The sequence below is a fragment of the Balaenoptera ricei genome, chromosome 3 (assembly GCF_028023285.1).
Source record: "Balaenoptera ricei isolate mBalRic1 chromosome 3, mBalRic1.hap2, whole genome shotgun sequence".
Taxonomy (NCBI): domain Eukaryota; kingdom Metazoa; phylum Chordata; class Mammalia; order Artiodactyla; family Balaenopteridae; genus Balaenoptera; species Balaenoptera ricei.
Window position 1 is genome coordinate 140,015,196 of NC_082641.1, and position 24,657 is coordinate 140,039,852.

General features: G+C 42.1%; 1 long non-coding RNA gene across 1 annotated transcript; it reads left to right on the top strand.

The window, feature by feature from the left end:
• Window positions 1-770: 770 nt before the first annotated feature.
• LOC132363898 (uncharacterized) lies at window positions 771-21,202 on the top strand. The gene is made up of 3 exons (XR_009502671.1): window positions 771-841; window positions 1,255-1,440; window positions 20,644-21,202. It is a non-coding gene; the product is annotated as an uncharacterized LOC132363898 (long non-coding RNA).
• Window positions 21,203-24,657: the final 3,455 nt, after the last annotated feature.

The window sequence follows — 24,657 nt, forward strand, 5'->3', positions numbered from 1 at the left end:
TGAAAGGAAGAAAGGTGGACCCTTGCCAGAATAAAGGGCCTCTGCATGTCTCCCTGAGTCTAGGGTGAAGCCCGGCAGTACCCTTTATAAAATATGTAGTCATCAAGCTTCAGGAAGTATGATGGTCCTGGCGCCTTCCTTGAACTCAAAGTTGGCAGTCAGAAAAAGGATAGTTCTATTGGAACAAAGATTTGGAAACCAAAACCACAATATGGAGATTCCTGAAGTCTTAAAGGAAGACTCTCACTTGCGGATTCATCTTTTTGGTTTTGTTGAAAGTGCAGTTTATGAAGCACCTACTATATGCCTGGTACTTTACCAGGCAACATGAGTATATTATTTAGTTCTCCACACTCCTTCATGAGATCGCTATTATTATCTCAATTTCATAGACAAGGAAAACTCATCTCGGGCTTAAAAACATGAGATAATATAGTAAGTGACAGATCTTGGCCCTGAGGCCAAGTCCAGCTGAGTCTCAAGCCCCAGTTCTCAACCACTGCATCACTGGCTGATGGTCGGGCCATATCTTTATTCATATCCTCTGTTGCATCACTCTGATTTATTTTAACATTTTTCTTGTTTGCAGATTCTTAACTAACAAAATTGAACACAAGTGTTAAAGGACCTTAGAAATGTAATGTGATCCCTTCATCTTTTTTTTTTTTCCCCTTCATCTTATAAACGAGAAAATTGAGGCCCTGGGAGGAGAAGGGACTGTCGACTGAAAACATATACAGAACCTAAAAGTTGAGAATTATGTTTTATTTAGCGGACTTTCTGAGGACCTCAAGCCCAGGACACAGCCTCTCAGATAGCTCTGAGGGACTGTTCCCAAGAGGTAAGGAAGGAGGTGGGATATACAAGGGTTTTTGCAACAAAGACCAGGTTGTTGGAACATTAAAAGATTACCGTTAATTAAAGAAAACCAGATGGCTCAAGTTAATGAATTTAGCACTTTTCTACGTATGGGAAGATGCAAGAGTCTGGGCTCATTGAAATCATTCCTTTGCTATGCATCTCAGCTCTCTGGGGCCAGTGTCCTGTTCTTGCGCATCCTGAGTTCCCCTCAGGGTGCACAATTGGGGATGGCGGCCATGGCTGAGGGCTTGGCAGTGGGCAACCTGGCAGCCCGGAAGCCATTTGTCACCATGCTGAGTTCCCGCAGGGCTCACCACAGGGGCAGCTGTGGTGGATTGATGGCTGAAACATCCTTTGTTTACTGACATGGCAGGCAACTTTTTTCATCCACAGGACCATCTGACCCAGTGAGGGAGTAGTGAATCTGCTTCCATGTACGTCCTAGAGGTGGTCCTGGCTGCCAGCGGTTCCCCTGATTCCTACTCTGTTTGCAGAATCCTCAGATCCTAACAGAGAGGCTGACCTCTGGCTTCCTGGGTGGGCTTCTCACCAGCAGTGTCACCTGCTCTGAGAATCTAGGTAAGTCACATTCCCTGTATGGGAAAACCATAGCCAACTCTGTCTTGTCCACTTGCAACCCAAATGTCACCAGCCTGAAAATACAAATTGTGTTGGCACAAGTCCCCACCTGCCTGGCTGACAGCATTCACCCCCACCTCGGTTGACCTGGGGGTAGGTGGGGGGCAACTGCTGAGACCACAGAAAGCAAAACTGCAGATCTGAGCTGCCAAACCAACCCTAAGGGTGCCTTCCTCTGGGCTTCTCACTTAAAAACAATCAATGCAGAATGGTTTAAGACATTCTTAACCTCTTTATCAGTTATTTCCGGCTGAAAGCTAGCCTAACAGATAGTAGCATGTTGGGTGACGGGACACAGTCCCTGCCCCGGCGGAGCTTACATGCACTTTCTAGATGACAGAGATGCTGGGAAGGGAAGAGAGCGCAGTTGTCAGCTGGGGCAATGCCCGGGTACCAGCTCAACCGTCCTCTTTTGCTTATCAAAGGAGAAGAACAGCATTCCTTTCACACTGTGTCTCTGTTCAGTATAATTAAATTCCATCTCTATTTGCTTTTACTTTTAACTTCTAATTTCTCAGAGTAAATACGAGCCAGGAAGAGCTGACCAAGGAAGCAGCTGCTCCTAGGAGCCTGGCCGGTCTGCAGGCGGCTGTGGTAGATTGCGAGCTCATTTAGAGAACACTTTTGGATCGATAATGATTTCAGTTCCACTAGAGGCAAAGTGTTTGGAGCCAGTGACTCCGGAGGAGGAGCGATGCTTACATTCGGAGCGCTGGGGCCACGGGTGGAGGCTTTTTCCTTCTCGCCTTCTCTGCGTGGGAGAAGTAATCTCTTTTTTGGCTGGAGGGTTGCTAGGTCAGTCAGTCCTGGCAATGGTTGATTCACAGTTCAGATTTTCTCTCACAGGTGACAAGTTTTGCCAAGGGAGAGGCAGTGGAGGGTGGTGGTTAAGAGCTCCAGCTCTAAGAATCCAGACTCTACCTCTTTACATGCTGTGTGACCTTGGGCAAGTTACTCAGCCTGGCTGAGCCAGGATTTCTTTACCAGTGCTCTGTGGATAAGCACAGGAGACAAGGCTTCTGCTGGCCCTCAGCAGGCCTTCCATAGATCTTTCGAGGAGCACGGTCACCAAAGGCTGGAATGGGGAGGGAGTGAATTTGTGGAATGCATAGAAATGAAAACATCCCCAGCAGCTGGGGGTGTAACATCAGTAAAGGCACAGAGGTCAAACAAAACCAAACCCAAAACACGTTGAGGGAGGGGTACCCAGGGCGTTACCAGGAGGTGTTGAGATGAACTCTGTCTCCCTGCCTAGATCTGGTACTGCCAAGGTCCTGCCCTGTGAGAGGTGCCCCCTGTTAAAAAGAACTAAAACACTCCCCCAAACATGACATCCTTAAACAAATATTTTTAATGATATTCAAGTTTCTGTGTTTTTAATGGAAGAAATAGGCACCTTTATGCTGCTGGTAGACGTGTATTCTATTAAAATATTTTAGTAGGACAATTGTCAATATGAATCAAGAGCCCTAAAAGTGATCACATCCTTTGACTTGGCAGTTTCACTTTCAGGAAATGATTAAAGGAACTAAGATTATGGTTGTGAGAAATTTAGTTAACATGCTTTTGGCACAGTGTTGTAAAAATAGAGAGCAACTGTCCAATAATTTCTTAAATTCTGGTGAATTTGTAAGTGGAATACCATGTTACCATTAAAAAATATAGAACATTGCTTTTTAAAAAAATTTTATTGAAGTATAGTTGATTTAAAATGTGTTAATTTCTGCTATACAGCAAAGTGATTCAGTTATATATATATATATATATACATACTTTTTCATGTTCTTTTCCATTATGGTTTATCACAGCATATTGAATATAGTTCCTTGTGCTATACAGTAGGACCTTGTTGTTTATCCATCCTATATATAATAGTTTGCATCTGTTAATTCCAAACTCCCAATCCTTCCCTCCCCCAGCCCCCTCCCCCTTGGCAACAACAAGTCTGTTTTCTATGTCTGTGAGTCTTTTTTTGTTTCGTAGATATGTTCATTTGTGTCGTATTTTAATTCCCTGTGTAAGTGATATCATATGGTATTTGTCTTTCTCTTTCTGACTTACTTTGCTTAGTATGATAATCTCTAGTTGCATCCATGTCACTGCAAATGGCATTATTTCATTCTTTTTAATGGCTGAGTAATATTCCATTCTGTATATTTTTCACATCTTCTTTATCCATTCATCTATCAATGGACATTTAGGTTGTTTACATGTCTTGGCTACTGTAAATAGTGCTGTTATGAACATAGGGGTACATGTATCTTTTCGAATTATAGTTTCTTCTGGGTATATGCCTAGGAGTGGGATTGCTGGATCATATGACATCTCTAATTTTGGTTTTTTGAGGAACCTCCATACTGTTTTCCATAGCAGCTGAACCAATTTACATTCCCACCTACAGTATAAGAGGGTTCCCTTTTCTCCACACCCTCTCCAGCATTTATTATTTGTAGACTTTTTAATGATGGCCATTCTGACTGGTGTGAGGTGGTACCTCATTCATGTTTTGATTTGCATTTCTCTAATAATTAGCGATGATGAGCATCTTTTCATGTGCCTCTTGGCCATCTTTGTATGTCTTCTTTGGAGAAATGTTTATTTAGGTCTTCTGCCCACTTTTTGATTGGGTTGTTTGTTTTTTTGTTATTGAATTGTGGGAGCTTTTTGTATATTTTGGAAATTAAGCCCTTGTCAGTTGCATAAAAAGTGTAGAACATTGTTGAAAGCCTGAGAAAAGGCTCAAGATGGATGCAGATGTGAAACATGAAGACTGGATTATACTTCTGAGGTTTAAACCTGCTTCTACCACTTCCTCGTGGTGTGGCATGGGACAAATTACACAACTTCTCTGTGTCTAGGATTTTTCATCTGAAATAGGGGTCAGAAATGATAGTTGCTTTATGGGTTTATTATAAGTGAGATAATGCTTGTAAAACTTAGGGCAGTGACAAGTACATGGTAAGTGCCTCATCTATCGTTAAGTGAAACTATGAGGACATGTTTCAAAAAAAAAAAGGAAGAGGAGCATATGTGCAAAAAAGAAAAAGAATTTATTTATCTATTCAATACATATTTATTGAGTACCTCCCATATGTCAGGCTCTGGAATACAATGGTGAACAGAAGAAGCCCAAATATCTGCATTAGCAGGGTTTACAGTTCTGAAAGGAAGTCATCCTAAGGATCACTGGGGGTGACTTTACAAAATGCAGGTGCTGGGGACCCATCCATACCTAGAAATCTGGATTCTGCCGATGTGTGGGCATGCCCAGGAGTCTGATTTTGTGTATGCACGGGGAGATTCTGCTGCAGGCTTTGGGAGACTGTGCTGGTGGAGGTACCACTGAGCGATGGTTGGAGAGGGATGAGGAGTGACTGATTTTTTCCTTGTATTTTGTAAAGTTTTAACAGTAAGTAAGAATATTTTAAAAAAAATTTTATACCTTTGTAAACATTTTATATATATAAATATTCAGCAGATCTGCCCCTCCAGTCTGCCTTCCTCCACATCCAGCACAACCCTTATTTCTTCCCCAATAGCAGAAGCACATTGCATAGATTCCAGATGAGGAAAGGCCTCTGGGAATGGATAGTGCGGCTGTGATTCTCAGATACCTGCAATATCACAAAGGGAAGGTGGAAAATTTCTTGCCCAAATCATCTACTTTTACTTGAATCTGCTTCGGAGCAGCCTCTCTTATGCAAAAGCCCTCTTTAAAGATGCATTTCATTTGCTTTCTTTTTCCTGCAAATTCTCCTGACCTTGAGATTTCTCTGGTGGCTCTAGTAATTGGTGCTGTTTCCAGAGTCATTTGTATGGACACTGTGTAACGCGGAGGTAGGGGGAGAAATCTCCACAGTCATCCTGTGCTTGTATCAGGTGAATTTATATTTTATGGATTTTGGTTAGATTGATTTGTGTGAAACACCGTGGAGTGTTTGCAAATATGAAAGTTTTTGTAGTGCTGGTCGCTTGTTTGCATTTACAGGAAGAATATAAAGAAGAAAAAAATTTGCTCTCTCTGCCAACAAACTCCATCGTCCCAGGAGCGTGGTAGAGAAGCAGATGAAGGGGTTCCTTCATCTGGAGAGAAAATTAGAGGCAGGGAGATCAGAGATCAGGGTGGGAAGCTGCCAGTGAAGGCTCATCTGCCCCGGGAATTATTGACAGGTGTGGGCTGCATGTTTTTAAGTACTGGGTAGGTCTCACTAAAGAAACAGGTTAAGATAAACACAACTGCTATGATTAAAGGCTTTAAAATCTCTGAACTCTTTTGTAAGTGGGCTCTGTGGCCCTACCTTGAGTTCATTCGGCGAAACAATGTCCATTTTGGGCTGATCTTAGTAGTTACAGATACATAGAAGGAGTACCTGTCAGCTTGGTTATATAAATTGAAAAACATATCTTCCCCAACCCCAAACCAAATCAAACCAAACCAAACCAAACCAAACCAGAATACCTAACTTCTTGTATCAGTTGGTTCTGATGCCTGAAATACTTTTAGTGTGGTTTCTTTTGGTAAAGGTAGGCATAGTAAGTATGTAGCATGCATACTGCTACTTCTTACTTCTGAGCTCATGACAGACATTACTAATCAATTATAGTATTCTCTACTGCTGAGGCCAGATGTCAGCACTAGTGCCTAATAATCTTACTTATAGTCTGGGCAGAACATTCTTTTGGGGTTGGTCTTAAGCATAGATAGGGTTGGTGTTTGACCTAACTAGTAGAAATTATAAGGCCTTCCCTACTCCACCAACCTTTCCCTATTAAGCAACTCCATTCCTAAATTTCTCATCGTGATAGCCATCCCCCCTTTTTAACTGAAGTATAGTTCATTTACAATGCTATGTTAGTTTCAGGTGTACAGCCAAGTGATTCAGTTATATATATACACATATATATATATATTCTTTTTCAGATTCTTTTTCCTTATAGGTTATTACAAAATACTAAGTATATTTCCCTGTGCTATACAGTAGGTCCTTGTTGGTTATCTATTTTATACAGTAGTGTGTATATGTTAATCCCAAATTCCTTATTTATCTCTCCCCTCTCTTTCCCCTTTGGTAATCGTAAGTTTGTTTTCCATGTCTGTGGGTCTGTTTCTGTTTTGTATATAAGTTTGTTTGTATCATTTTATTTTTTAGATTCCACAAATAAGCGATATTGTGTAATATTTGTCTTTGTCTGGCTTATTTCACTTAGTATTTCACTTCATGTTGCTGCAAATGACATTATTTCATTCTTTTTTATGGCAGAGTAATATTCATTTTATATATATATATATATATATATATACACACACACACCCCACACACATCTCTCTGTCTCTCTGTTTATATATATATATATATAAAATGGAATATATATACCACATCTTCTTTATCCATCATTTGTCGCTGGACATTTAGGTTGCTTCCAGGTCTTGGGATAGCCATCCCTTTTGGATAAAGCACAATTGGCAAAGGCAAAGCATCTGTATTGCTTTTCTTACTGCAATGCCTCCATGTTTTATCCTTGACAGGCACCAGTTATAAATCACAGCTCTCACAATGAGTTCAGGAGTCACCTTAGAATCTTTCTCAACACAGCTTTCCTTGCAGCTTCTACCAATAGATGAGATTTTGTATAAAGCAGGAAAGGTATTTGCCATCCATGGGTTTCTGAGAGTGAGGAGGCAAGGCATCTGCTTGTGAATTTTCCCATCTGATTAGTGTCATGGGGGAATGGGGGAAGGGAGGGAATAAGGGTAGGTGTAAACTCTTCGGTCTGGTATTTAAGACCCTTTGTGGTTTGGCCTCAGTTTCTATCTCTAATCAAAGAGCCTAGGTTTGCTCAGACAAGCATTCGCACTTGCTTCCATACTTCTTGGTTTTTTCCTTTTTTGGGTCCTCTGTTCACTGTTTCCCCCACTTGGAACACCCTCCCTCCTGTCCATCCAATTCTTGCTGTTATTTAAGGCTTAGCTCATGGTCCATCTCTTTTTGCTAAGTCTTTTCTAAATACTAGCAATGATTTCTCTGTGGTTTAAAGTCCCAGGACATTTACAATTCATTCTACTCACTTGGCATCAAACATCTTCCCCTGAAACATTTGTTTCCTTTTAATGTCTATGTGTTTGAATTTGTTAGCCACTAGACAATAGACCTTGCCAGCAGGGTCTGAGCCCTCATCTTCCATTGTGTTGAGTGTATATGTTGGGTAAGAACCATTTGTCTGTCCAGGGCTGGTGGAAAGAGGGGATGCTGGTGGAGGGTAAATGAGCCGCACTTCATCTGCTCTGCTCTCTGGTTTAAGCCCCTCTCTGTTTCCATTTGAGGCCTTTGAAATAGGATTCAAAACATAGACTGGAATGTCGGTGGGTTTTCCCACGGAAAGCTAATGCAGTATTGAGAGATGATTAAAGGGAGGATCTGGAGGGTGCAGCACAGCGAACCGCCAACTCCAGGTAGTGGGGCGGAGCACTGAAGTAAGTTTCACTTCCCTTTGGTTCTTCCCGCCCTAGTAGGAAGTGATGACAATATCCAACATTCAAAATCATTTAATCTTCAGTCTTGCCATTAGGGAGGAGTTGCATTTTATTAAAGCAACTATCTTCACTGCCACTCTGCCCTGCTCAGAATCTGGTGTCAGAGAAGTAGGGCTCATTTTGTACGTCTGAAATATTTCTTAGTAAGTTTTTAAAATAAATCTTCAATGCTACATAAAAGTGATATAAAGTTCATCACATATAAATGCTTGCTTTCTGAGTGTTTTCTATGTATTTCCAGATTATATAAGGATGTTTTATTCAAAATGATTCAAAATGATTTTCCTTCATTAGAATGGCAACACATTTGTATTTTTATTTTACTTAGAGAATAAATTGATAACAAATACACAAGTTCATAAAAATATTCAGTGAAAAATTTGTACCAGCCACTGAGCATATAAATGATCCTTCTTTTCAGGGTAGTAGATACTAAGGCAGAAGTTATTGAGAACCGAAAGTTCAGTGGAGAAGCTGAAACCCAAAGGGCATGGGACTTGGCTAATGCCCTGGCTTTGTTAATACAACTTGAAAAAATTAGCCCCAATTTTCTTCCACATTCTAGCATGCGTACATCCCGTTTCCATAGCTAGTTGGTAGGTTCCTTGATATCAGAGATCCAGCTTCTGTGATCTTTGACAAGCAATTAGACCAGTAAACCCCACAGTCCTCATCTGTAACATGAAGAAGTTGGATGAGCTGTGGTTTACAAACTGTGCTCTGCGGTACCCTAGGGTTCCCTGGGGAGGGCAAGAGGCCAGCTCTCTACCAGTCTCTCCCACTACAGCAGCTCTTTTTAATTACTATTTTTCAGTGTTACAGTTAAGATTTGATTTGGAAAAAATGGACTGGATGATATCCAAGTTATTGTTCAGCTTTCAAAAATTCTATCTCCAGTCTTTACTCCTAAGGTCTAGTTCAGTGAACACAAAAGGGCTTAATACATTTTATTGGCTAAGAAAATAAAAGGAAACATTTTGTGAATAATGGCTGACATTGACGGGCTATCTATAATGTGCTAAATGCTTCATAATTATTATTTCATTTATCCCTCACCACAGCCCTGTGAGGCTTAATCCTTATAGGGAAACTGATATTTTTAAGCAACTTGGATAGAGCATAGCATATCACTGGTAAGTGGAACTACACTGATATTTTAAAATTATTTATAAAGTAGTTATATTTGGGTCCATTCTCAAAACCTTTGTGTACCATTGTAGTTTTCCCTTGAGTTCTCTCGTCCCTTTTATTCAAGAGTTCATAGTCCTCCTGAATCAAAGTTTTAAAGAATCTCAGGAAAAAAATGGAAAATCATTTCCCTAGATCTGGGCTCTTGAGGATGCTTTAATCATGCAACCCACGGGAGGCAGAGGACTAGATGAAATGACCCAGAGAGGTTAATTTCCAAGTTTCTCATTCTATGTTCTCATTCAGTGATGGCCAAGATGGCTGTTGCATCGAAGGCCATGTTTCTGAATTGATTTCTGTCTTCAGCATCCAGGGAACATGTGCCCTCTAATCACCTCCACCCACCCCACCAACCCCCAAATAGAAATTATACACCCTCAGTGGTTCAAGATGGCAATTTTGGAGCTAGGTGGTGAGGCTAGGTTTAGGGCATTACATTTGAGTTCTTCCCCCAGTGGTACAGCTTTAATTAATGTTTCCAACATGTTCTCTGTAAGTAGCAGGAGACAATAAGGGAGCATCTGGGGTTTCCAGGAGCCTTGGAAAACAACTTTGCATAAGTCCTCTTGGGAATCAGTGTGATAATTTCTTGGGGGTTTATACCAGGAGTAAGATCCATGAGTGGTAGGTAAGCTACACTGACCCTGGGGTAAGGTCGGGTGGGATACACGGTGAGCACTGGTACAGTGCCCTCCAGAATGACCTTAGCTTTTCACTCCCATGAAGATCTCATTCTCCCTTATCCTCACCGAAAGTCTGATGAGTCTACAGAGGTTTCTCACTGTCATTTTAATGTGCATTTGTCTGATTACTAGGGGAGTTGAGCAGAGGATTATCTTTCTCTTCCATGAAACTGTGAGTTCCTCTAAGGCCGTGGAATAATCGTGTGTATCCTTGGCCTCTGCTACCCAGTAGGACCTCCTTACTTACATCAGTGCCTGGCTCGTCCCTCAGCAGAGGCTTCAGGTGTTCCAAATACAAGCTTTTTCTTGAAATTTCTTTAAGTTGGAAGCATCTGTGTCTAGCTAGGGTCTGCCAGAACTGCAATCAGGATAATGACCAGAGTATTCACTTGTTTCTGTAAAATCAGAGAACTGGTGAACTTCAAGGACACGAAGAGGAATGGTCGGCTAATGACAGGTTTCACTCAGTAAACTCTGATTTCCTCTCTTGTTTTTCCTCAGTGTGATACGTCATCTTGTCAGCTTGTGTGCCGCTCACTTTTGATCTGTTTGAAATGCTTGCCTGGGGCCATCCATGGGAAATAATCTAGTCTGACCCATCATGTCCCCATCTCTACACCAGTGGTTTTGAGCACTTTGGGGTCATGTGTCCCATTGATACTATGATAAAAGGTACAGACCCATTCTCTGGAAAATTCATGTGTGCACAAAATTTTGCACATAATCTCAGTGGACACGACCACCTAAAGACTTATGTGGCAATTGTTTGTTTGTGCACTCATTTATTCATTTACTTGCTCATTCACTTATTCACTCGTTCATTCATTTATTGTTAGTTAATGCTGTGATCTAGGTGCTGTGTTAGATATTGGAGACCCATGAACAACAGTCCCTACCCTCAAGGAGTTTATAGTCCAAGCTTACAGATGGTAACTAAACCACCTGTGATGGTAAATTTTGTGTGTCAACCTGATGGGGTTAAAGGATGCCCAGATAGCTGGTAAAACATTATTTTTTGGTGTCTGTGAGGGTTTTTCTGGAAGAGATTAGCATTTGTCTTGGTAGACTGAATAAAAACGCCCTCCCTCCCCACCCCAATGCTGGTGGGCATCATCCAATCTGTTGAGGGCCTGACTAGTACAAAAAGAGGATGGAAGGGCAAGTTTGTTCTTTTTGCTTGGCTGAGACATCCATCTTTTCCTGCCCTCAGATATCAGCATTCCTGGTTCTCAGGCCTTCAGACTTCGACTGGGACTTAACCCCTGGCTTCCCTGGTCCTCAGGCCTTTGGACTCAGACTGAATTACTCCACTGGCTTTCCTGGTTCCCCAGCTTGCTTTTTTTATTGTGGTAAAATATATACAACATAAAAGTCACCATTTTAACCATTTTTAAGTGCACAACTCAAGGACATTAAGTACATTTACAATGTTGTACAACCATGCCACTATCCGTTTCCAGAACTTTTTCATCACCCCAAACAGAAACTCCCTATTCCCCCCTCCCTTCTCCCCAGCTCCTGGTAACCTTTATTCTACTTTCTGCCTCTATGAATTTGCCTATTCTAGATACCTCATATAAGTAGAATACTACAATATTTGTCCTTTTGTGTTTGGCTTACTTCAGTTAGTGTAATGTTTTTGAGGTTCATCCATGTTGTAGCATGTATCAGAATTTCATTCCTTTTTAAGGCTGAATAATATTCCATTGTATATATAGACCACATTTTGTTTATCAGTTCATCTGTTGCGGACACTTGGGTATTTCCACCTTTTGGCTATTGTGAATAATGCTGCTATGAACATTGATATACAAATATCTGTTTGAGTCCCTACTTTTGATTCTTTTGGGTATATATCTAGGAGTGGATTGCTGAATCATATGGTAATTTTATGTTTAACTTTTTTAGGCTATATATATTTTTCTCAGAAATTTTTGAAAGGATTTTCAAACTGTGCTTTGTAAATTACTTGGCTACTTATTTAGTTTATGATTGGTTATTTTAATTTTTATTCTATAACATTATTATCCTTTTATTTTGGTAATCATCTAGCACAGTGGTCCTCATATTTAAGCTTGTATCAGAGTCACTCGAAGGGCTTGTGTAAACAGAGAATTGAACTCCATTCCCAGAGTTTCTGATTCAGTAGGTCTGGGGTGAGGCCTAGAAGTCTTCATTTCTAGCAAGTTTTCGGACAAGGCTGATTTTGCTGTTCTGGGGGCCACATTTTGAGAACCACTGACAATGCATACTCAGGAATTCTTGAGGTAAAAATAGAACTTACCAGCTGTTTTCAAATGTAATAATTTTATGAATACTAAACCTAACAATTGCTGAAGTTGGCATGATATATTTTATAGACACACACATTCGTTGCAACTTTGCAGTTTTATTTTTGTATTTTGTAATCAACAGTCTTTTTTCAGGTCTTTAACATTTTTATAGGCCTCTCCCAAACTTATAGGCCTTAACTGTGCCCAAAGCATTGATGGAGAGAATGGTTTTTCCCAAGGCTTATAGATTTGCCTTATTAAAAAAAAAAAGAAGACTGGTAATTATCCCATTGTGTAGATGCATCATAATTTAATCACACCCAATCAATAAACTATAAGCTGTTTGCATTGTTTTCCTTCTAAGCAAAGCTACAGTGAACACCTCTCTATCTCAGGGGTTCACATTTCTGGCTGCCTGTTAAAATCACCTTTTCTAATCAGTTTTCTATTCCTATCCTTGGACCTCACTACCAGAGGTTCTGATTTTATTGGTCTGAGTTCATGCTGCCCAGGCATGAATATTTTTTAAAAGGTCCTCAGGTGATTTTAATGTGTAGCCAGGGTCGAGGATCATTGTCCTACATGCACCTTTGACCACATGTGCTGTGTCTTGTCTGGGCCAGGACATTCCCTTGAGATCTGAGGCTAACCCAGAAGAAGATTCATTGTTATCTTTGTAAAAAAGATGTTCAAATGATTGTCCGACAAGTCAAGACATGCTATGTTATTGCTGCATTGGCAGTGGGAACAACTGTCCTGCTGGTTCTCCTCTGCTCTAAAACATGCGCACTCCTAGCCTTTTCTGGCACAGATGCTTGTCTTTTAATTGCCAGGGAGGAGGGAAAAAGAGTGTTAAAAAGACAAGCTTCATTGCAGGAATCAGGATGGTAGCTCATTCCTTATCCTTAAGAGTCTCTGAATTTAGTTGTTTTCATTATTTAAATTCTAGCATTGAAGAAATCTTCAGTGTAGAAACATTAGGACAGATTAATAAGTGAAAAGGAAAATACATAAGTGTCTATTTTCTATTTAATGAAGAATAATGAGAATCAAGTCTAATCATCTTAATCAACAGCAGTGTTCAAGCGCAAATGTTACATTTTGGGTTGGAGAAGATGAATGACTAGCAACAGATGCAGAGATTTTTGTCACTATTGTACGTAGTTGGAGACAGATGTGACTCTATAAACCAAGCCAAAAAAACAAAGGTGATGTTCAAAATATACAACAGCTGGTATGGCATGGGGCCTGGTGCTGGTCAGGACACAGTTCTGGTCTGTTTTGACCAAAACCAGCCCTCCAAAAGCATTTGATGTGGGGGTATTAAGAGTTCCCTGCTTTCACAAGCCTACCCAACTTGCCTGTCATACTGCCTGAGACTGCACCCCTCACCTGAGTAAAAATTTTATCTTTCTTGTAAGATAAATACAGATATCTTTTGGAGGAGAGTATGTGTATATATGTGGGAACTTCATTTCCTAATAGCTATTGATTACTTTATAACCTGAGCAGGTTCCCTGTTGGACATGTTCCCTGGTGGACTGGACATAGGAGAGATCAGTGTTGGTGGGGAGAGAGAAAATTCAGGACTCTGGGCTTCTGCCTGGGAGAAAAGGCCCCACTCATGTAGTGACATCATTACGGATGGGGTAGAATGGGAAGAGGACTTGAAGATCAATGTGGCCTGTTTTTATCATTTTGCCAAGTAATCAACTTTAGCAGAGATGCCTAGATCTGGAAGGAACTGTAGAGATCATCTCTTCCACATGCCCCAATTTATATCTAAGGAAGCTGAGCCCAGAGAGGGAATGTGACTTGTTCAAGGCCACACAGTTGTTTAGTTTGGCAATGTGGGAAGAGTTTTAGTGTCAGAACTGGCTTTAAGGTCTGGCTCTGATCCTGATGAGGTGTGACTCTTCTGCTGTCCTGGGAAATGGGGAATACATTTCAAAAAAGTTAAAACATGTGAAGGGATGAAGAAGTCCAGAGTATGCCATTGTTACATAAAAATTATTTTGAGCTGAAGGCATTTGAGATCCTGAAATCCCTTATCTGCCTGAAAGCAGAGCATCTCAAAAGAACTCAATTGTCATAAATCCCCTCCCTGGGAGCAGCTCTCTAGTCTTCTTGGAGATGTAAGGCTGGCACCACACCAAAACAGACATTGTTACAAAACTATCATGTCCCCCATTTATTCTAAGTGCCCTTTCTTCCCTCTCTTTCTAAAAAGTCATTTGTTTCCCAGAAGTGCCCTTCTCCCCCTTCCTCTCCCCTATTAAGATGGTATATAAGCCCCTTTGGGTCACATCTTTTTTATGAACTCCCATGATTAAATCTGATTTTTCTCTTGCTAGTCTGTCTGTTTGAGTTTAATTTGCAAGCCCCCAAGAACAGAATATAAGAGGGTAGAGAAAAAGTTTTTCTCCATGACACATGACTCATACAAAAGACAGTAAACATGTAAAGATTTTATTCAAAGAAGATAGAGCTGGTTCAAAAAAATTTAAGAAACACATTTATATAGTATGTTAGTCGAGGGAATGTGGAAATGAATTTGCTAAAAGATACAAAATTGGTTAATGTTCTACAGGGCAATGAAATTGTAACCTTTGGGACAGAAATCTACAAGGTAACATTATTTTCACAATGTCTGTTCTCTAAACAAGTAGTGAATGGCAAAATCAAACCAAGTCCTAATGAATAATCCTCTCATGAGTCTGTTAAACAATGATACTGAAAGGAGGTATGTTTATCACGGTAGTTTATTTCCAAGTTTTGGGTAAATTTGGCTTAGTATGGGAATGTGATGAAAAAAATGTCTGAAGTACTCCTCAGTTGTTACTGTTTAGCAGGAAAATGTGCTTCTGGAGTGTTCTGGGTCCTTGATTCTGTGAGAGTCCATCCATCTATGTATCTCCTATGTACATACTGCAAGAGGAGGTGACCCTAGGAAAGAGAAAGTGTCGCTCTATCAATCCTCCCAGTATCAATCAGCCAAACTGCTGAGGGTTTGAAATCCTGGACCCAGGAGGGGCCTATTCTTTACTAGAAGCCATAGTAAACAGATTTAGTTGTCAGTTTAGCCAAGAATGAATGGAAATAAGTGAAGATTTAAAGTTTTTGGAGCAGGAGGCCTGTTGAATTTGGGGGTAGGGGTCGGGCAATGACAGCTCTCCTCTTGTGTTTTGGGAGAGGAGAGCGGTGCCTGAAATCATTTTACTTCCTTTTCTCACCTCAGTGACAAAATATGTCCACACACCTTGGTGATTCTCCAGGTCCAGGACTTGGCCATGAGGTCTGGTCAGGGCTGAATCTGCCCCAGTCAAGGTTCTCTTGGGAGTGCCTATTTCTTTTTTTTTTTTAAATAAATTTATTTATTTATTGTTTTTGGCTGTGTTGGGTCTTCGTTGTTGCAGGCGGGCTTTCTCTAGTTGCGGCAAGCGGGGGCTACTCTTCGTTGTGGTGTGCGGGCTTCTCATTGCAGTGGTTTCTCTTGTTGCAGAGCATGGGCTCTAGGCGCGCGGGCTTCAGTAGTTGTGACACGTGGGCTCAGTAGTTGTGGCGCACGGGCTTAGCTGCTCCGCAGCATGTGGGATCTTCCCGGACCAGGGCTCGAACCCGTGTCCCCCGCATTGACAGGCGGATTCTTAACCACTGCACCACCAGGGAAGTCCCTGAAGGTTCTCACCTTAAAATATTTCCTGAATATAATAACTTTTTACTATCATCACTGTTATCACCTTGACCTACGTCTCCATCATTTCTAACCTGAGTGAGTCCAGTTAACGCTTGTGGAAATAAACAAAGACCAACCCAGTGAGAACAGGCAAAGGCTATTTGTACAGAGCTTGCTGTAACAAGGGAGCCAGCCACCATCACTTGTGTTTTGGCCGAGACTCAAAAGCAGGCAGAGGAACTGGAAAACTTCATAGTGGAGAAAAGGGAAGACTTCAGGTATGTCCCTATTGGAGGCTGTAATTGTGGGGAAGTTGTAGGTGGGCCAATAAGAGGTAGGACATCTTATGTGACTGGTGAAGGCTGCATATTTGGCTTTCTCTGGTTGGTCCTAAGTTGGAAGCTGCCAGTTATTAATCAAGTCCTGCCTGTTTTGGGCTGGTAGTGATAGGAGTTTGGCTTTATGGAATTTTTTTCTAGAGATGGTGGTCTGACTTCGTACAAGTCTGACTTATAAATAATAAGTAGGCTGGCTTCCTGAGCTCCCTAGATAATGGGTTGGTTTCTAGGGCTGGTTGCAGATAGTAGGTTAGAGATCTATTTTTACATATGGTTTGGCCATTGTATATTCAGTCTCTCATGCTGCGTTCAAAATTTAACGGTGTTTCTTTGGTGAACACTTGGAACCAACTTGATTGGGAAGTAACTACTATTACTGTCATCTCCATTTACCTAGAAAGAACCTGAGGGTCAGAGAGGTTAATTAACTTGCCCAAGATGACAAGGTAAGAAGAGCCTGGCTTTAAACCTTGGCAGTTTTCACTCCAGAAATCACCACCTTAGACTACCTCCCTCAGCCACGTAGAGACTGGAGTCACCCTGTCCTTGCCAGTGTGTTAGCAGATAAGGATTTAAAACACAATCTCTCCACCAGCAGAATTTGCATTTTGCCTCTGCTAATTCTCTTCCTGAGGAAGTCAGTCCACTCTGTATGACCTAACTCATCTTATATCTTCTCAGTGAGACTTGACTCCATTCATCCTATTTTCCTTTTAAATATCCAATGGATTATAGCATATAAAGGAGTGAATCTCTGAGAGGAAAATAGAAAGCCTTGGGACATCCCTGTATACACATTCAGGAGTCATACTGCCTAGGTTTGATTCTCAGCTCCCCCACTTAGTAGCTACAGACCTTGGGCTGATCTCTGAATTTATCTAAGCCTCAGTTTTCAAATCTGTAAATGGGGATGATGATAAAATACTACCTATCCTATGAAGCATAAAGATTCAAATAACAGACACAAAGCACTTGCATGATGCCAAGGCAGATGGTAAGTGCTCAATGTAAATTAAAACACAAATACCCTTAGAAGATTCTTTCCTATGGCCTTAACTAACGTAATATGGAAAGTGGGAATTTTAATTGTCAATAGTTTGGGCTGGAAAGGGAGGAGAGAAAAATTCTAGAGTACTCTTTTTCAAAAATTTTCGGGACTTCCCTGGAGGTCCAGTGGTTAAGAATCCGCCTTCTAATGCAGGGGACACAGGTTCAATCCCTGGTTGGGGAATTAAGATCCCACATGCCGTGGGGCGACTAAGCCCGCACGCCACAACTACTGAGTTCACACGCCTCAACTAGAGAGAAGCCTGCGCGCAGCAACGAAAGATCCTGCGTGCCTTAATGAAGATCCTGTGTGCCACAACTAAGACGTGATGCAGCTAAAAAATAAAATAAAATAAATAAATATTTAAAAAAATTGTCTGGGAAAAGTGAAGACTTTTCAAAAAAGTTGACAAAAAGTGGCATTCCCACCCATCCCCACACACACACATGCTTCTCGCTCCCATATGCTATTCACTTTTGAGACCCTCCAATGATTACAGGGAAAAGACTGAATAAGATTTTATTTTTACTGATTGAATTGAACAATTGGTCTTTGTAAATCCAAGTAAATACACAGCACATTAAGAACTTCAAATCCTATTTTATTTGTCTTCTCTGGGTCACTGTACTTGAAATAAGTAGAAGCCAGATAAATAGGCATCCACTGGAGTAACAATACAGAGATGCCTAGCCTTTTGTTTGTAGAAATAATCGCATATCAAGGGCCTTATCCTCTACTTGGGTACAGAGCACAAAAGAATAATTTAAATTTCCAATTCAGAAGAAAAGCGATCCACACCCCCCAACCACAGTTTATTTTCTGTCTCGGTGGGATCTTCCCATCTAGGGGAGCTAGGGAATGTGGCACAAAGAGGGTAGAGGATTGGCTCAGTGGTGCTGCAGCGTCTGGAATCCCTGCATGGCCAGAGGGGAAGGTCTCTGGAGTCCTACCCCATAGCCATAGTGAGGCAGAGAGAACGTGCGTGCAGGTGCCGCCGAGTGAAGTGAGGTGGGAGCTTGCGGAAGTTCCTATCTGATTGCCTTTATTTCCAAATGATTTAGAGAAGCAAAGTCAAGTGCTGAAAATGGGGACGGGGACTCAAGGTTTGTAAAGAGAGGCAAAAGCATGAATTGTCAGGGAGAGTGGAAGAGTGAATGGACTAGCAACAGGACCCGCTTGAGGTTCAAGGTCACGACTTGACCATGACCAGTCAGCCCCTTTCTCTAGCCGCTTTCAGCTCTCAGGGTACAGGGGCGGAGCAGGCGGAGACTTGGTTTTAACTGAGAAATATGTGGTTTAACCAACTGAGTCTGACAAAGTAAGAAGAGGCCAGGGGACTGGGCAAGAGGGAACAAGGATAGTAGTGGGTTGGGGAATCTGAGCCTCGGTTCACGGTCCCTCCCCCTCCCCCATGCCATGTCCTCACTTGGAGAGTGGGATACTTGAAAGTGAAATTTTGGAGGGGTTTTAGTGATTGGTAGTGACATGGTCTAGGATCTGGAGTGAGACCATGGGGGTGATTGGTGAAGTGGGATAGAGACCAAGCTCATCAGAGGTGAGAAAATCAAGAAACTGAGTGAACAGGGTATTGGAAGGGTCAACAATGTAGATATTGGAATCACTGGTAATTAAGCCAGATCTGTATTGGAGAGAGGGGCAGTGAGCCAGGAGCTAAATATTCAAGGAATAAAGGGGGTGATGCTGGGAGTAGGAGTGTAACAAGGAGGGGTGGTTAGTGGTGTAATCTGATAACAGGAGATTCAAGGCTGCAGGGATTTTACAAGGAAGGAAGGACAATGGTCTGGAAGAGAGGACAAACACTCCATCTCCAAGTCTAGTGGATGGAAGAGAGTATAGTTCTTACTCGAGGGATCTTCAGGGAAAGTCACATTCTCAGGTCAGAGCCAGGATTCTCTTAAAAAGTCCCTTTGGAAATTCAGCAACCAGATTAAGGGGGTAGAGAATGATACATAGTAACCCTAGAATAAAAAGTGATACACGTGCTGCTTTGATTGCTCAGAGAAGAGGCATGCGGGAGGATTATGGATAGGAAGTGACAGTTGACCTGAGTTTTAGAGGATGGGTAGAAGTTCTCCAGGCAGATAAAGTGAAAGGAAAGAGAGAGAAGAGCAAGGATAAAGGCATGGTGGCATGGTTAGATTTGGGGAACTGAAAATAGGCTGGTGAGAATAGAGGAGGAGGGATGAGGGGCTGGAGAGTCCGAGGCAGGGGTTCCATCATGAAGGGCCTTGAATGCCGTATTTGGAGGTTGAACTTTACTTGGAAGTGGTTATAAGCCATTGAAGGAGTATGAGCAGGACAGTGGCTGGATTTTTAAGTAGTATTGAATTCAGGAAAACAACCATGCTGTGATTTGCATTTGCTTTTTTCATGTATGTATCTATGAATACAGATCTCTATCTATCTATCTAATCCCAAATAGGAAGTGGATTCCAGTTATTACAGCCCAGATTGTTGTCATCTGGACTCAACCAAATACTGAAGATTTAAGGCAGGGGCCAGAGCACTAAGTGGCTTGGGGACGGGCCTAAAGACCCCTAGGGGTTAGGAGTCTTGGCACAGACAAAACCCTGAACTGGATTCTTAGGTTCTCACTTACCATTTTGTGGCCTAGACAAATTACTTAATTTCTCTGACTCTCCTCATTGGTAAAATGGGGATAATAGTCCTCACTTGAAGGTTCCTGTGTGGACTAAATGAGGTCATGCAGTAATGTACACAGCAGAGTGCCTGTCTCATGGTAAGTGAATATTAGCTGTTATTAGCTGTTAAATATTAGCTGTTATTTTTATGGTGTATGAACTTCAAGCTCACACATGCGCCTACATTACTTCCTCTCTGGTTTGGCTGCACATTGCAATGACCTGGTCCTACTTTTTAAAAACAGGCATAACTTGTTTCCACCCCCAGGGATTATGATGGATTTGGTCAGGGGTACCGCCAGGGTGTTTTTATAAGCTCCCAAGGTGATTTTAATGTGCGATGAGGTTGAATGCTGTTGGTTCTCAGAGGGCTACACCTGGCAGCATTAGCATCACCTGGGAATTAGTTAGAAAGGCAAAATTTCCCTGGTCTCCTGAATCAGAAACTCTGGGGGTGAATCAGCAATCTGTATTTTAACAAGCTCCCCACGCACACTCAAGTTTCGTAAGTACTGATCCAGGCCTAGCCGTTCAGGGTGGTCATTTCAGCCGTCGACATCACTTGCACCTGACCCAACACGTCTCGCAGATCCTCCCCCTCCGCTTCCTCTGCATTCCACTGCCTGCTCTCCTTTTTTTTTTTTTTCCCCCCCCCCCTTCAGAAGAGGATGGTTAGATTTAGGGCTGAGATTTCTTTTCTTTTGCTTATTTAATTTGGTATGTTTTCTTTTTCTTCTTTCAGGTACTCTTCCATTCTCCCAACAAAATGTCGGTGCTGGCTACTGGGGGTATGGAGCCAAATAAGGAAGACACGGCCCCTAATCCCATGGAACGCCCAGTTGTCGTATTGTGATTTATAATAAATGTGTACTTGGCCTTTGTCCCCACTTCTGGCACAGACCTCTGAAGTTGGAATTTCCCTTGGAATTTTCTGTGATGAGAGCGTTAAAGGTGTCTTTTGTTGTGTTGCTGTTGACTTCTGGACCACACCTAGGGATGGAGGCTGGTTGCCAGGAGAGCCCATCATGTGATTATAAGTTTCAGTTCCACCCCCTGACCTCGGGGCAGGGGAGAGGCGATGGCGAATGAGTTCAATCGCCAGTGGCCAATAATGTAATCAATCGTGCCTACGTCATGAAGCGCCCGTAAAAGCCCAGAAGGACTGAGTTCGGAGAACTTCCGGGTTGGGGAACATGGAGTTGCTGGGAGAGTGTTGCACCTAGAGAGGGCACGGAAGGTCCGTGCTCTTTCCCCACATCTTGTCCTATGAATCTCTTCCTTCTGGTCGTTCCTGAGTTGTAGCCTTTCATAATAAACTGGCAATCTGGTAAGTAAAATGTTTCTTTGAGTTCTATGAGCCGCTCTAGCAAATTAATCGAACCTAAGCAGGGGTTTGTTGGAATCTCCAATTATTGCTGGTCCGTCAGAAAACCTGGGCTTTTGACTAGCGTCTGAAGCAGGGGTGTGGGGTGCAGGGGGGCAGCCTTGTGGGTCTGAGCCCTTACCCTTGGGATCTGATGCTACCTCTGGGTAGTATCAGAAGTGAGTTGAATTGTAGGGCACCCAGCTGGTGCTGGAGAATTGCTTGGTGTGGGAAAGAACCCGCCGCACATTGGAATTGGAGTCAGAAACTTACGAGCATTAAAAAAAAAAAAAGTAGCCTACTGGGCCTGTCTTGGGCAGGGTGAAGGGTGATTTTTAGGTCCTCAGCTTGCCTGTTTCACATCCTCCTCTTCCTGTGATCTTGTTCTCTCTGCCCTGCTTGTGTGAAAACCTATTCTCATGTTTGGATTTGACCTCAGTCATTTGTAATTTAGTTTGAGCTACTCTGAGTATAAGCCATGTTTGCCTACCAGACTGCATGCACCTGAGGAAAGGGGGTGTGTCTTTATTTCTTTGAATGCGCACACTTCTCGAGTTCACATTCCTGTAATAACATGCCACTTGCATTTTTAAGTGCTGAACAGCACTGGCTTTGGCACCACAGATGAGGGTCTGTCTGCAGCCTGCTAGCTGTGTAAACTTGGGTAACTCACGGCGCTTCTTAGCGCCTCAGTTTGCCCATCTAAAATGGGCTTGATGATCGTTAACGTCATACAGGTGTGAAGACTATGTAAGATAACGCATGGAAAGTGCTTAGGTCAATACTCTACTGAGGATATTCACTGAGAGCGCTCAGTGAACGGTACATGTTAATGATCGTTATTAAATTTCACTTCCTGCTGGGAAAGGATAGGTTTCATCCAGGGCAGTATGGTAAAATGCATGTCAGACTCCAGTGAGGTGTTGGGAAGCTTTTGGGCAGAGTCTCTTTTCCCTGAGGTACAATTTCTACTCTGACAGCCCCCTTTCCAGGCAGCCCAGAAATGTCACCTCCACCAATGTCTCCAGAAACCCCTCTTACTGAGCCCTTCATACAGTTTCCTGTGGTCTCACCAACGCTGGTGCTGAAGCTGCCTGGAGCAAGTCCTAAATCTTCTCTTCAGAGAGTTTAATACCTTGCAAAAGCCTGAAGCCTATTTTATTTTATTATTTATTTATTTATTTTAAAATAAGTTTATTTATTTTTGGCTGCATTGGGTCTTTGTTGCTGCGCATGGGCTTTCTCTAGTTGCGGCGCCCAGGCTTCTCATTGCGGTGGCTTCTCTTGTTGCAGAGCATGGGCTCTAGGCGCGCGGGTTTCAGTAGTTGCTGCACGCGGGCTCAGTAGCTGTGGCTCACGGACTTTAGAGCGCAGGCTCAGTAATTGTGGCGCATGGGCTTAGTTGCTATGCGGCATGTGGGATCTTCCTGGACCAGGGCTTGAACCTCTGTCCCCTGCATTGGCAGGCGGATTCTTAACCACTGCGCCATCAGGGAAACCCCTCGAACCTCTTTTAATTGAATTATTTCATTCAGTGTCAGGCTTAAAGAGCACCCCTACAGGGTCTCAGCTCTGAATGAATGCATTAAAAAATCAAATACTGTAGATGATGGCATAATCCTCGAGGCAGATATAAATAGAATCTCCTCTGGTGCCCTTTCATTTCCCTGCATTAGTTAATAAACACATTTTTATAGCGTCTGCTTTTCATTTTCCTCCCCTAAAGTTCTTTAGTTGCCTTAGTAAGAAAGAGAACAAAACTCAGAATAAAAGAAGATGTTGGGGAAGAATTTACTATCTTAATTTTCGGGGCTGGAAGGGATTTTCAACATTACCTGGTCTAACCCTTCACATAATTTACCTGGTGTGAGGCAGAGGTCTAGAGAAGGAGATGGCTTAGCCAAGGTCACAGAACTTCACCTCCGATGAACTTAGCTGGAAAAGACACAATCTTTGTTCTGGAAGAGTATTGGGAACCACAGTGAAACACGGTGTAGAAGAATGAGCAGACCAGGGCAGTGGTTAAGGGGGGCGCTTTGGCCTCAGACTACCAGGGATTGAATCTTTGTCCACCTCATGCAGTCTGCCTTTGGGCAAGTGACTTAACATTGCTGGGGCTTAAGTTTCCTTACTTCCAAATAGGGATAATAATCGTACCTACCTCAGAGTGCTGTTGAGTCAGACAACAGTTCACTAAAAAGCTTAGTACTGTACCTGGCACATAGTAAGTGCTCAATACATTTTAGCTGTTATTGTTATTAAATAATTTTTTTTAAAAGCTCTCATTGGGATGGTAATGGGCAGGCCCTCCATCTTTAGCACCTTATGGCAGTGGCTGTGGGCTCGCCGTAAGAAGTGAATTCCTTATTTCCTCCTGTAGGAGGAAAGTCCCAGAGGTCCTTAATCCAAGGGCAGGCTTCTCTGCTAATGAGAGTATGTAGAAGAAGGGCAGATGTTAAGTGGTCAGCTCCATCAGAGAGGGCTGAAAATGATGCTGTCTGATCCTTTGAGAAGATCAAATACAAAGTGGATTTTAAGTGCTTAAAAAATGTGGGAGCTCAGTGAAAGGGAGGTGTTAGTGACAATAGTAAAACTAATGTTACCAAGTACACTAACAGCCATTATCTCATTTGATTCTCAATTATATATGAATATATAATCTATAGATATTATGTAGCAAGCCATCAACTCTCTTGAATAAACAAATGAGTAGTTGGATAGGCATTGTTGTCCCATTTGAATGAGGAAATAGGGATGCAGTCTTTGCTATGTAACAGACCCCCCAAAGTTTAGTAGCTTAAAGCAACAACGACTCCTTTTTTTTGTACGTTTATTTATTTATTTATTTTTTTCTTCTTAGTCATCCATTTTATACACATCAGTGTATACATGTCAATCCCAATCTCCCAATTCATCACACCACCACTCCCACCCCCCGCCACTTTCCCCCCTTGGTGTCCATACGTTTGTTCTCTACATCTGTATCTCAATTTCTGCCCTGCAAACCAGTTCATCTGTACCATTTTTCTAGGTTCCACATACATGCGTTAATATATGATACTTGTTTTTCTCTTTCTGACTTACTTCACTCTGTATGACAGTCTCTGTATGACAGTCATAGTCTCTGTATGACAGTCTCTAGACAGTCTCTAGTCTCAACAAATGACTCAGTTTCGTTCCTTTTTATGGCTGAGTAATATTCCATTGTATATACGTACCACATCTTCTTTATCCATTCGTCTGTGGATGGCATTTAGGTTGCTTCCATGACCTGGCTATTGTAAATAGTGCTGCAATGAACATTGGGGTGCATGTGTCTTTTTGAATTATGGTTTTATCTGGGTATATGCCCAGTAGTGGGATTGCTGGGTCATACGGTAATTCTATTTTTAG